Source organism: Microtus pennsylvanicus, chromosome 1 (genome assembly GCF_037038515.1).
Source record: "Microtus pennsylvanicus isolate mMicPen1 chromosome 1, mMicPen1.hap1, whole genome shotgun sequence".
NCBI classification, from domain to species: domain Eukaryota; kingdom Metazoa; phylum Chordata; class Mammalia; order Rodentia; family Cricetidae; genus Microtus; species Microtus pennsylvanicus.
In genome coordinates this window covers 208522579-208537364 of record NC_134579.1, presented here as the reverse complement: position 1 = coordinate 208537364, position 14786 = coordinate 208522579, and the positions used below count along the sequence as shown (strand labels likewise).

Here is a 14786-nt window from a genome sequence, read left to right as displayed (position 1 = left end):
CAAAAATCCAGAAGTCGCACAACCCACAGATTTAGATGTCTCAGCTGTTCTACACTATATTCTGGAATCCGAAGAAGTAGGCTCTAATGAGGGGATGAACTTGCTAGCAAGGACGCAAATAGCAAAAGCTTCCTTCCTTATATAGGCTTCCAGCAGAAGGGGTGACCCAGATTAAAGGTACCTCGAAATCAGTATCAAAGGTGTGTGTCTTCCTACCTCAAAGGTCCAGACTTGAAGTAGATTCGCCCACTACAAACCAAGCAAAACCAATCTCTTACAGCTGTGCCCTCTGTTTTTGGGTTGTAGTTCATTCCAGATGTAGTCAAAGTTGATGATCAAGAACAGCTACCACATAAATTTATTGTATTTGCTTAAATAGAATAACATATTTGATGAAAGGTTTGAGACAGGGTCTCACTATGTAGCTCTGTCTGTTGTAGAACTCACAGTGTAGGCAGACCGGGTTGGCCTCAAACGCACAGATAGACCTACCTAAAGGCATACACCAACACATCTGGGTCTTAAGACTTTTTATTCTTTTATTTTATTCTTTTATTTATTTAATATTCTTGGTTTTTCGAGACAGGGTTTCTCTGTATAGCCCTGGCTATCCTGGAACTTGCTCTGTGAACCAGGCTGGCTTCGAACTCAGAGATCCGCCTACCTCTGCTTCCCAAGTGCTGGGATTAAAGGCATGCGCCACCACTGCCCAGCCCCTAAGCAGTAGTAGTAAAGTTTGTCATAGATGCGTTTTACTGTACTGTCTCATGTTTGCCCCCTTTACTCTACCTTGACCCCTTTGCCCCCTCCATTGGTTCCCTTTTCTCCCCTCAGATAGTTTTCTTTTAGCTTTCATTAAATATATTATATAATATATTTCTATATTAAATACATATTAAATCTAAACTCTTTTTATGAGACAAGAAATATATTTGTTTCCCCCCACTACCCTCCATTTTCCCCTCTAGACCCCATAACCTTCCCTACTTTCATTTCTTCTATTATTCATATTAGTACTTCGTAAGATCCTATTTTTCTTTTTTCTGTTGATTTCTCTTTTCTGAGTTTTGTTGAAGAACTACAGACTTTGTGTTTGTATTCCTTCAATTGGAAAATATTTACAGGATTCTGATTTGGCATTTTATATGGTTACCACTTAGTTTCTTAAGCCCTACACTTACTTAATGTCTCTCTAAACTTATCAGCACCTAGTGTATTTTCATCTCTTACCACCTCAGTCACCTCCTGCCCGGGCATTTGACAGTAAGAACTTAGGTTCTGCTTTGCTGAATGCACGTCTTGTTTCTGCCACAAGCAGAACAGTGAGTAGTGATGCTCAACCTGTGGGTTGAGACCCCTTTGTGGGTCAAAGGACCCTTGCACAGCAGTCGCATATCAGATATCCTGTGTTTGAGACAGTTATATTATGATCCATAACAGTAGCAAAATTACAGTTCTGAAGTAGCAACAGAAATAATTTTATTCATTGGGTCACCACAACATGAGGAACTATATTAAAGGGTCACAGCATTAGGAAAACTGAGAAGTACTTTAGAGTACACAGGTGTCACTAAGGCCTGAGTTTCTGTGTGTGTTCTGGTATTCTCCTGCATTTATTTCCTTTCTAACAGGACGTTTCCCAAGAGTGCATGTGTTCAGAGAGAGATTCATATTGTTGTGTGGTATCCACCAATGAAGACTCACCTGACGCCGGGTTAAGCTGACAGAAAGTCTTCAGTGGTAGGACAGCAACTTACACTAGGCATTTGGGATCCCAGTGTCGCCATAGGTGTGTTTCCCAGGGTGCATTTTTAAGCACAAAAACCACGTTCCAGGTTGACACACTTCAGTTAACAAGAACAGTTAGCCAGAAGCACAAAGACAGAAGCCAAAGAGCAAGGTTAGTACATTCAGAGTCTTTTCCAGGACTATGGACTTTGATGGGTTAGGTTTTTGTTTTGGCTGGTGTTGCTGTCTACATGCTGAATTATAGGACCTGAATGGTATTTCCATCATGGAATCAGTTGTGCTAAGGTAGGTATGGAGGACTACTAAGGTCTGGGGACCTGTTAAAATATGGCAAAGTTCTAAGTCCTTCTGTCTTAAAGTGGATTAGTTGCTTTTTCTGTTGCTGTCACCAAATATCTAGCAAAAATAACTTAAGAAAGAACTTATTTTGGCTTACGATCACAGGTCAGTCCCACGCTGGTGGTGAAGTCATGGCACCAGGAGCCTGAGGCAGTGGGTTTCATTGAACACCCAGTAGGAACTAGACAGAGAAGAATGCTGCCATTGCTCACATTTAGGGAGGGCCTTCCCTTTTCAATTAAACCAGTTTGGAAACACACCCTGAACTTTATTTTCAGGGACTTTAAATACTATCAAGCCAACAATCAAAATTATTCATCATAGCTGGGTGTGGTGCTGCCTGCCTTTAATCCCAGCACTCAGGCAGCAAAGGCAGGCAGATCACTGTAAGTTCAATATATTTATGCCATCATATAAAGTGTATCTTAATTATCTATCTATCTATCTATCTATCTATCTATCTATCTATCTATCTATCTACATACATACACACACATATATATTTACTTGATTTTTTCTTTATGTGTACATGTGTCTACATATGTCCATACACACATGTGCGCACATACCTATGGAGGATGTGTTAGACCCCCTGAGCTTAGCTGAGTTACAAGACAGTGCAAGCTATCAGACTCCGATGCTGGGCAAGGAACTCAGGTCCTCTGCGAGAGCAGTAAATATCCTTAACCACTGAGCCATCTCTCCAGCTCACTCCCATCCCCAAAGTGCGTCTTTGTTGTAGCCTTGTCTTTTCAGAAAGTTTAGCGTAACAAGCTCTGAGGTTTTTTTATTTATTTTTTTGTCACTTTAAAAATCGTATCCCCTGCCTTCCTGTACCCAGTGTTGCTTTCGCTGCCACTCACGATACTCACTTTTTTTGTGGGTGCTTCATTCTCATCTGGAATACTTTCAGAATTTTCTCTCTGTCTTGGATGAATAAAATAAACATGTCATTTTCCTTGGCAGTCTCAAATCTTCCTCTCCTCAGATCTTTCAGTTTCCTTTAATTCAGGAAAATGACTCATTATTATTCCTAAACTATTTCTTCACCCAAATCTCCTGTTGGGGAAGTGTTGACAGTTTTGCTTCTAGTTTTCATAACTAGCTTCTTTCATGACTTTTCAAGGATTTCCAACTTGTGTTCCTTCCTTCTGTCTCCCAGGAGGTCCCATCTTCCTGACAGTTTGCCCAGAACGTCCGGGTTTTGGCACAAAAAGCCCTCAGTCCTGTGGAGTTTCCCAGCTCTGGCCCAAACCAGCATGGCTGCCTCACCCGTCCAGGTAGGATGAACAGTGCTTGTTTGTCTGCCTGACTTTTGCTGGTTTCAATGACTGTATTTCATAACCCATGTTCCCCTTGATTCTGCTTTATGACCTTCCAGCTCTCATAACTCGCTGTGAGGAAAGCTTACTTGTTTTTCTTTTCTTCTTTCTTTTCCTCCTCTTCTTGTCCTCCTCCTCTTCCTCTCCCCTTCTTCTTCTCCCCTCCTCTTCTTCCTCCTCCTTCTTCTTACTAGAGCGTCTTATGTAGCTTAGGCTGGCCCCAAACTCCCTGTGTAACCCAGGCTAGCCTTGAACTCTTTATCCTCCTGCCTCTGTCACCCAGATGCTGAGATTATAGGATGTGCCATTATACCTGGAGGAAGTCACTTTGAAATAGTAACCAAAATACTCCATTGATTCTGCTTTACTCTGGCAATATTATCTTGGCTCAGTGGCTGCTGTTTCACCATCTCCACATTCTTAGCAATGGTTAAGATGATATAAGCTGTTTTGATTAGAACGTTCAACAGAATGAACAGAAATCCTAGATTCCCTTTCTGGGGAATTTAGGGATGTGAGGTGTGTGTGTGTGTGTGTGTGTGCACATATGTGCATGCATGGGAAAGTCAGAGGCCCACTAGTGGGAATCACTTCTCTCCTTCTACCATGTGGGTCCCAGGGATCAAATTCAAGCCATCAGGTTTAGTGGCAGGAGCCTTAATCGCTGAACCATCTCATAGGGCCACAGCCTTTGTTTTCCTTCTTATGAATATGTTTCCATCCTTCAACTTTTAGTTTTGTGTCACTTCACTTTTTGTATTTAATACATGACGTCTAGCCTGACTCTGGATCATAATGTGGCATTTTCTTAGCACGTGACTTTCATCCAAATATATTTACAAAGAGACATTATAGCTGTGTATGGTGGTACATACCTACCATCCCAGACCTCAGGAGGCAGAAGCAGAGGCAGGAGGATCTTACTTTCAAGAACAGCCTGATCCCACATAACAAGCCTGTCTAAAAAAGCCAAGGACTGAAGGGATGGGGAGACAGGGATGTGGACAGGCACCTGCTATGCGTGCAGAAGACTGGCTTTGACTGGTGTCGCCAGCACCACACAATAGATATAGCATCTTTCACTGTTGCCTTTTCTTCCATTCCCTATAGTTTTATATATGGGTTATGTTTGTTGTGTTAGATCATGAATGTATGAGCTCACACTCTGATACTGGCGGATCTGGCATTTACTTACCTGTTCCACAGATAATCTGATTTGTTGTATCAACTTGTATATGTGTCAATAATCTTTGAACTAGTAGCTTCTTCATCCATAAAAGTAGAATCATAGTTCTTGTTTTGTAAAGTAATTGTGTGGACTAAAACCGGACAATGCATATGATGATCTTCGTATAGTCCAAAATCAGTCATTAACCATCACTATTCTGCATTAGCTATTGGAATATGCTGCCAATATTTAATATTAGTATTTTTTTCTTTCTTTCTTTTTTCTTTCAAGATAGGGTTTCTCTGCAGAGCTCTGATTGTCCTGGAACTCACTCTCTATGCCAGGCTGGCCTTGAACTCAGAGATCCACCTGCCTCTGCCTCCCAAGCACTGGGATTCAAGGCGTGTGCCACCATGTCTGGCTGAGCATAGTATTTTCTTTTTCTTTCTTTCTTTTTTAACATGGAATGCGTTACGAATTTGCGTGTCATTCTTGCGCAGGGGCCATGCTAATCTTCCCTGTATCCTTTTAATTCTAGTAGATGTGCTGCCGAAGCGAGCACGAGCATTAGTATTTTCAACATCAGTCTTGAACCTATGCCTCCTGAGTGCTGGCATTAAAGGCATGTGCCGCCACTGCCCAATGGCTTAAAACTCTTGATATAACTTAAAATTTGCTTGACTCTCAATGTAGAGTCCAGGAAATGTTTTTATAGCCATCTGCATTCACAGACCATGGACATGTGAGCCAACAAGATGTTTCAGCAGGTAAAGTTGTCTGATCCTGAGTTCAGTCCCCAGGATCCATCACGGTAGGAGGAGAAAACTAATTCCTGCAAGTTTTCCTCTAATCTCTATATGCATGCCATGGTACGCACCACCTCATAAACATACAATCAATAGATACATGTAAAAAGTTAATTTTAAAAGAAACACCATTGACATGTCAAATGTCACCTTCCCCTTATTTAATTTTAAAAAATAAAAAAGCCCTCTACACTATGGAATAAATGTTAGACAATTTAATCCAGGAACAGGGATGATGACTTAATTGCTGAAGCACCTGCCTTGTAAGCACCTGGAGGTGACCTCAAGCTTGAGAACCCGACTGAGGAAGACACTGGATGCCATCCTCTGGTCTCCACATGCACGGGCACACAAATGCAAGCACCTTTACCCAATATTAACGTCCACACAAACACAAGACAATTCACAACAATTCTAGGATTTTTGCTGATTACATCAGCGTGTACATAAGGATTTGAAAAAAAAAAACCATCATGATCTTCTGGCTGTTTTGGAGCCCTGTAAATGTATGGTTTGTTGGGCGATGTAGTGTTGACCCATTTCTCCCCCACCATTCAGTGAGCTAGAGTGTAAATGTTGGAAGAGGTAAGGGCCAGAAGTCTGTATGATGCTGTAAGTGGAGGTAACAGAGATGGTGGAGACCGTAGCACACTTCCAGAACATTCTCCTTTAAGAGGAGTGGCTCTGGTCAAGTCTGCCAAGAGTGAATGGAGGCCAGACAGTGCCAGATCTGATTGCGTAAGAGAATCCTATGCAAACTTTACACAAAAATTTCTGCATTGATTCAGGTGACTATTAGAAACTTAGTCAGTAATGTAATATTAAGTTATCTCCATGGTGCTTGCCGGGCCAATAGAACTCAAGCTGGAACTAAATCCAGGTCGGTGGGTCCTGCTTCAGAACCTCATCCAGTGTCTAATGGCTCCTGAGGTTCTGTACTGGTGCCAGCTCAGATTAAACTCACCATCATTTCACAGGATGGGTTCTCAGAGATGTAAGGACAATGGGGACGTCTCCACAGTCTTCCCACTTAGAACGTGGGGTATGGTAACTTGGGACATAAACAGTGCTGTGGTAACTGGCTCCAGCTTCTCTATTGAGCAGTCCAAACTGCATGGCATGTGCCAAGCACTATCCTGTCCAGCGGGACACGAACAGAGGGTCCCTGATAAATCTGGAGGAGGAAGAGGAACGGAGGGGACAGAGAAATGACAGCTAGACAAGCTTTCTGATCCAGGTGCCTCTTTATTAGTCCTCAGGAGCTGTTATAAAGCAAACAGGCAAGGTGAGCGGGAGTTAGGAGCTGGAATTCAGGTCTGGAGACATCCCTAGCTGATAAGGAAATACGGAGGTCTGTGATTGTTAACTAATAAAGGAAATGCTAATTGCTTCTAAAGCCTGGGGCCTGCAAGTCTCACTAGGTTAATTTTCTATGTCTGGAACTTGCCCAGCAAAGTGAATATCTTACTTAACTTTTGAACGTTAGATGGCATACACAAAATACAGGTCTTTGCTTCCAGCAAAGCACCTCCCCGTGGGCTGTACTCTAGTAAAGTCTGTGATAAGATATAATAAAAGAACTGCACTTCAGTGAATTGCGTGCCAAGCGCTGCCCTAAGGGACTGCACTCCAATGAAGTACATGGCACGAGCCAAGCCCTTCTCCATGGACTGCCTTCCAACAGGAACATAATGAACCAAACTTCACAACTTAAATCTCTCTTCAGTGTCTGTCTTGGAGTTATTATTGCTCTGATGAAATGCCCCATCAAAACCAATTTAGGGAGGAAAGGGCTTATTTGACTTACATATCACGGTTCCTTAAGGGAAACCAAGGCAGGAACTTGTAGGAGGAAGGGCCGCTTGTTGGTCTCCAGCTGCCCCGAGCCCTGAAATAATCACACAGAAACTGTATTAATTAAATCACTGCTTGGCCCACTAGTTCTAGCTTCTTATTGGCTAACTATTACATACTAATTTAACCCATCTCCATTAATCTGTGCATCACCACGAGGTCATGGCCTACCAGCAAAGTTTCAGCACGTCTCTCTCCAGCGGTGGCTCCATGGCTTCTCTCTAACTCCTCCTCCTTTCTTCCAGTTTCCCCCACCTAGCTCTGTTTGGGCCTAGCTATAGGCCCAAAGCAATTCCTTTATTAGCCAATGATATTCACAGCATACAGAGGGGAATCCCACATCAGGAACTCAACCTGGATTGGGGCCTCGAGGCAGGAGCTGATGCAGAGGGATTGAAGAGGAGCTGCTTATTGGCTTACTTCTCATGGCTTGCTCAGCCTGATTTCTTATAAAACTCAGGCCCATCAGCCCAGGGATAGTCCCACCCACTATAAACTGGGCCCTTCCCCATAGATCACTAATTATGAAAACATCCTAAAGGACTCCCTGAAGCTCTGTCCTATGGAGGTATTTTCTCAACGGAGGCTCCTTCTTCCCTGATGGCTTTAGCTTGTGTCACGTCAACACAAAATTAGCCAGCATACATTTCAATTGGTTCCTCTTATTTCTGACATTAACATTCAGACAAATTCCCTAACTATCTTATTTCTAGATCTAGTTAACCACCTCTACAGTCTTTTGTGGGTGGAGCGATAGAGATAGGGTTCCTCTGTGTAGCCATGGTTGTCCTGGAGCTCACTCTGTAGACAAGGCTGGCTTCAAACTCAGAGATTCACCTGCCTCTGCCTCTTGAGTGCTGGGACTGAAGCCTGCTAATCACCTCTAAAGCTTGATGCTTTTATTGAAACAGAGCCCGAGCTGATCTCAAATGTGGGATCCTCCTGCCTCATCCTCCTGATGGTTGGGATTCATATGGTTTTGCCTCTCTTCCTCCCTCCTTCTCTCCCCTTTCTCCTCTTCTCTGTCTCTTTTCTTGCTCATGTATTTTTAACAGCACAAAATTGTTTTTCATTTCACTTACAGAGCCGTTTTCTAACAATTACATAGACCATTTTAATTGCAAATGCGAACCTCCAAATAGCTAGGCAAATTAGCATAAACCCAGAACCGAAAGCTGTCAGGATAGTCTTAAATTAAGCTGGCTACAAGGGATGCTTGTGGTTAGCGAGAACGGTTAACCACAAACATCTCACGTAAGCACTGTGGACCATTCTTCTGGCTCCTGGCCGCGTACAGCTGTGCGCACTGCCTCCTTAGCAAAGAGCGCTTCTGAAACCCAGCACGCTCAAGACACACCTGCCAAGAGAATGGATGAATGAGGAGGCTCACTCTGCTCACTTTCCCCAAGCGTTCATTCTGATTCACTTTTAGTGCGTGTGCGTGTGCGTGTGTGTGTGTGTGTGTGTGTGTGTGTGTAGGTCAGAGAGCAATTTGGAGATCTGGGCTTCTTTGACCGTGGGCTCTGAGTTGGAACTTGGGCCATCATGTTGTACAGTAAATGCCCTTACCTAACGGAACCACCTCACCAGCCTGCCGTGCACTCATCAAGATGCCTCCTCTGGCTAATGCTGTTAGCAGACTGACGTCATCATACTCCCCTCCGCTAAAATATCTGCACTGAGTAAATGGCGTGCCCTGACCCAGAGTGGGTGTGGGTATGACACCTGTGTGGAGCTCAGAGGACAATTTTCTGATGTTGGCCCTGGCCTTCTCATCTTTGAGTTAGGGTCTCTTTCCTATTGCATCCTCTGGCTAGTTGGTCCTCTAGCGTCTAGGAAATCCTCTTAGGGGTAGTTTAAATGTAACTGGCCCCCAAAAGCTCATAGACAGTGGCACTATTAGGTGTGGCTTTGGAGTTGGTGTGGCCTTGTGTGTCACCGTGGAGGCGGGCTTTGAGGTCTTGTATATGCTCAAACCACTCATGGTGTTCCCTGTAGGATCAAAGTTGTAGAACTCCCAACTCCCTCCCCAGCACCATGTCTGCCTGCACGCCACCATGTCCCACCATGATGATCATGGACTGCACCTGTGAACTGTAAGCCACCTAATTAAATGTTTTCCTTTATAAAAGTTGCTGTGATTATGGTGTCTCTACACAGCAACAGAAACCCTTACTAACGCTCTGTCTCTGCCCCCGGACCCGCAAAGAGCTTTACTTGGGGGAATCAAGCTCAAGCTTCCATGGCAAGTGCTTTTCCTCGCTGAGTTGTCTCCCCACCCCTTAAATGAAATCATTATAAAATCTTGTTTCTGACATATTTTCAGTTTGTTTCCTGAGGGTTTCGTAGACACAGGCAATGGACCCCGATCATACTCATTTGCTTCACGTTTCAACTCTTGCTACAAAGGCAATAAGTCCGCCCTCCTGCCCAGTCAAGGGCATCACCTCCTAAACACACCCCCACACAACCTTTCTGTGCCACTGAGCACCAAATAAATCCTCGGTGCATGAGTCGGTGCAGCGGATACCTCATTTCCTCAGTGAAACATTCCTTGGACCTGTTCAGCTCACTTAGCATTTATATTTATCTAGTAATAATAGCTCAACACCTGGCTCCCAAGCTCCCTAGCTCATCTCCACATCACACCAATAAACTCTCTAGAGGAATGAAACCTCCCCCAGGGACAGGGAAGAACAGGAAACCCAGTGTAAAGACAAGCAAACAGACACACACACACACTCTCTCTTTTTCTTTAAACGCAGTGAAAGATAGCCTTTTATTATTGCTGGCTGTTCCTGCTTGTCCTCCCCATAATATGCTCCTGCTGCAGGAGACTCTGTCAATCTTCACTGTCTGCTTCTCTGTCCCAAACATGGTAATAGCAGACGCTTTGAAATCCCTGGTACATGGAGAGATCCTCTGGTAAAAATTTTTGTCTAGGCAGCTTTATGAAAACGCAATTGGAATATTGTTCCCTAATGGAAGTATTTATGCAGAATAAGTACTCCGTAGGCTTTAACGATCCTTGTTTGGCTAGTGTGCAAGCTCTACTTTCCTCATCATAGCAAAATACCTGACAAAAGCAGGGTGGGGGAGGAATTGTTTATCGTGCTCGTCATAGGCCCCAGGTGTTTGAGCAGCACATGAAGCTTGTGGCTGGAGATGGCCACTCGGCTCCCTGTATACAGGATGTAGCACAGAGTAGTTCGTATCAAGGTGGGCAGGAAGCATAGCAATGGGTAACAATAACAGGTGTGAGCCTTACTAATTCCCTAGGTTCTTCTCTGTCTAATCAAGGTGACAGTTGAAATTGCCCTTCACGGTTAAGACAGAAAGTGTTTCACATCCTCCACGTTACAGGTAAAATAAGGCCCCTGAGATGATTTGGGAGCAAGCTCCATTAGGGTCTATCTGTAAGGACTGATGTTGGGACAGATTCAAGGACAAATTCCTTCATGGATATTAAGTAAGGTAGGAACACGGAAGAAGACGTGAGTCTTGTAAAAGCCAAGAACCCTAAATTTCATCCATGCAGATTGTTTTATGTTTAGTGGGTGGGACCCGAATCAGTACCAACAGGTCTTCAATCTGGGCTGTAGGGCTATTTCAGTCTGTCTCGGAAGTTCTGCTAAATGTTTTTGGGTTTTTTGGTGTTTGTTTGTTTGTTTTTTTCAAGACAGGATTTCTCTGTGGCTTTGGAGCCTGTCCTGGAACTAGCTCTTGTAGACCAGGCTGGCCTCGAACTCACAGAGATCCACCTGCCTCTGCCTCCCAAGTGCAGGGATTAAAGTTGTGAGCCATCACCGCCCAGCTAGGTAGCCCATTTTTATTATCTGCTCATCAGTTGATGGGACATCTAATCTGTGTCTATGTCTTGCCTATGTGAATAGAGTCCTGATGCATATGAATGTCAGTGTGGCAATTTCTCAGAAAATTAGGAAACATCCTTCCTCAAGACCCAGCAATACCACTTTTGGGTATGTATCCAAAGGATGCTCAATCGTGCCACAAGGACAGGTGCTCAACTATATTCATAGCAGCTTTGTTTGTCATAGCCAGAACCTGGAAATAACCTAAATGCCCCTTGATCAAAGAATGGATAAGGAAAATGTGGTACATTCATACAATGGAGTACTACACAGCAGAAAAAATAACGACAGCTTGAATTTTGCAGGAAAATGGATGGAGCTAGAAAACATTACTTTGAGTGAGGTAACCCAGACCCAGAAAGACAATTATCACATGTACTCACCCATAGGTGGTTTTTAAACATAAAGCAAAGAAAGCCAGTCCATAAATCACAATCCCAGAGAACTTAGACAACAATGAGGACCCTAAGAGAGACATACATGGATCTAATCTACATGAGAAGTAGAAAGTAGAAAAAGACAAGATCTCCTGAGTGAATTGGGAGCACGGGGACCTTGTGGGAGGACTGAAGAGGGGAGGGGAGAGGCAGGGAGGGGATCAGAGGAAAAAATGTAGAACTCAATAAATATCAATAAAAAAAATTGGGGGCTGGAGAGATGGCTCAGAGGTTAAGAGCACTGACTACTCTTCCAGAGGTCCTGAGTTCAATTCCCAGCAACTACATGGTGGCTCACAGCCATCTATAATGAAATCTGGTGCCCTCTTCTGGCCAGCAACCGTACAGACAGACAGAACACTGTATATATAATAAATAAATAAACCTTTAAAAAAATTGTACACATACACACACATCAGGTTATATGTGTGTGTGTGTGTATGTATACATATATCAGGTTATTTGTGAGTTCCTAAATGCAGCGTGCTTGCTGCATTCTTTCTGCCTTGTAAATACTCTGTAGAATGCCCTGCCTAGCTTGAGCAGTGTGCGAGCTCACAGTTCTCCCGAGTGCAGGCTGCAACATCATTGCCTCGACAGTCCTTTTCTTGTCTAGACAAAGGCAAGAGATCTGCCCTCCATTGTGCTGGTTGTGTCCCAAGGCAGCTGTGCCTGCTTAATAGGTGAATTGTCTTGTCTTCTGATCTCTTTTGAGTACCTCGAACAGTGGGCTTGGCTGTGTGATGAGAAGCACTCAGTGAAAGTGTGTGGATGGGTAGAAACTCGATAGTCAGCAGGGAGCAGTACATCCTTAGAGGAACGGAAACTTCCCCAAGACCTTCTCCATTAAAAAACACAAAAGCGAAGGGCAGTGGTGGCACTCGCCTTTAATCCCAGCACTCCAGAAGCAGAGGCAGGGGGATCTCTGAATCAGAGACGAGCCTGGTCTACAGACCGAGTTCCAGGATGGCCAGGGCTGTTACACAGAGAAACCCTGTCTCACAAAACCAAAACCAAACCAAAACGACAAACCACCACCACAAAAGCAACTTCCAAAATCATACAGAAACTGCTTTGTTTCGGATATCATTGTGGTATAGAGTTGAAAGCAAAGGAAAATAAAAGAGAGGAAAACTGTTTGATAGTTTGCTTCTCTAACAACAAATTCCTAATGGCTCTGTGGGCCTACTCCCTTTGTCTCAAATCCAATTAGAAATTAGTTAGTCCCAGCTTAACAGTTATTCCACTACCGTGCTACAGGACACATCACACCCCAAGGCTGGTGTTGACGCATGTAGGGTTCAGGGCTGGGTAACCTCATTGATGTCTTTTCTCCTCCAGCAGCCAGGGCAGCACCTTCCTGCTCTGTGAAAGCAGGGAGGATGTTCTTAACCGGTGGGAGATTAATTTGTGCCCTGCAGCCAAAGTGTGGTCGTCTTCATCAATAGGGTTTTTGTGACAGCGATTGGCGTGTAATTTAGAGCTGAATGAAGAACCTGTACACCCCTAGAACAGATTTGGAGTCTTTCTCCACATTGCAGGTTACTAAAGCAAGGCAGGGAGGGCAGCGATGATGAATGGGCAAGGCTTGAGCCTGAAGCAGCTGATTGATTGCTATGTAAATGTGCTGGGCACCGCTGCCGGGATTTGGATATAAAGTGTTCTACAGAGTCTTGTACGCCGCCGAATGCTTCTTTCCCAGAAGGTGGTAATGTTTTGGGAGGTGGTGGAAACCAGGAGAAGGGACAGAGCTGGAGGAAGTGAATCACGGAGACTTCTTTGCCTTTGCAGGTTAAGTTCCGGGTCCTTACCTCTCTATTTCCAGGCTACAAGGAGGTGAGCAGCGTTGTCTGCAACATGTTCCGGTAGCCATGACATTCGGTTTCACTACAGGCTCAGACTGAGCGGCACCAACGAGTACAGTCTGAAATCTCTGAACCATGACAAAAATAATTCTCTTTAAGGTGCGGAGATCACGGGAAGCCCATGTCCCTTGGCATGAAATTTCTTCCCCTGACCCTCAGAGGTTTGAGGATGTGGGGGCAGGCACCCACAACTGAGAGCGGCAGAGGTCACTTGCCACCGTGATCTTCGTAAAGGAAGCTTTACTAAACTGGTGAGAGTGGAAGGAGCCTGTCTGGACATGCTGTGAGTGTCCATGAGGAAAGAGAGGAAGGTCCGCACGGTGTGAGGGGCTGGGGCGAGCACCCTACAATAAAAATGAAATCGTTGATAAGACATAGAACTGAGGGATGCTGTAGAGGACTCGCTGAGGCTTGAGGGCGGTGGCGCTCACAGAAGCTGAAGTTTTTATTTCATTTCTGACGGTTGACTGATCGGGACAATTTTATGGCATCGTTTGAGGAACAATTTCTTGCTAAGTTCATTTACAGACATAAGATTTACTCACTAAGAGGAGTCGGTTCCTCAGAACCCACACGAGAAGCTGGTTGTTTTGGTGCTCGCCTGTAGTCTCAGAGTTGGGGAGGCAGAGACAGGAGGATTTCTGGAGTTCCTGGGCCAGCTCACCCACCTGAACTGGTTGGTGATATCCAGGCTAACGAGGCCCTGTCTCAAAATTCAAAGTGGAACACCCCTGGCCTCCACACATGTTCACATACATGTACATAACTCCCCCCTAATACAGGTAGATGTCTTGCTCCTGCCATCCAAACACTGGATGCTGTCCCCAGTTCTTGGCTCTTGTGAGGAAGAGTCTCTCAACACTCTCCATACAACAAGGCTGGGTTCACATGGGGCAAATTAGTTTTCATAACGGGATCCGGAGTTAACTGTTTCAGTAGTGACCATGGAAAGATGCTAACATTTTCTTCAGTGTCATCCTTAGTGGGTGGGGTTTTGCTCCTGGAGTGCCTTTCAGATGGAACGAGCGGCAAACTGAGACTCATGACAGGCATCAGGCCTGGGTTTAGATGAGGGATCTTGGTGCATGTCTTCTGTAGGTTGAAGCTATAAATGGGGTAACCTAAGTGAAGTCCCCAAGACAGGAAGCCGGTAGGCCTGCTGCAGGTCTCGGTACACAGGAGTGAGATGCTGAGCTAAGCCGCTGGAGCCTCAGAAATTCTTGTTAAGTAGTGGGGTGAGTGCTTGGGGCCTGAGGGATCCTCGCATGACGTAGAAAGCCAGGAACACACTGTGGAGTCCCCCCCATACCTTCTGCCACACCCAGGTCTTCACTTACCCAGCCCTCATGGATCACCTACCTGAACTGCCCATGA

The 14786-nt window shown here is 44.6% G+C and overlaps 1 non-coding gene across 1 annotated transcript; it reads right to left on the bottom strand.

Annotated features, from left to right (window-relative positions):
• Positions 1-5033: 5033 nt before the first annotated feature.
• On the bottom strand, positions 5034-5140 carry LOC142842763 (U6 spliceosomal RNA). The gene has a single exon (XR_012909443.1). It is a non-coding gene; the product is annotated as a U6 spliceosomal RNA (small nuclear RNA).
• Positions 5141-14786: the final 9646 nt, after the last annotated feature.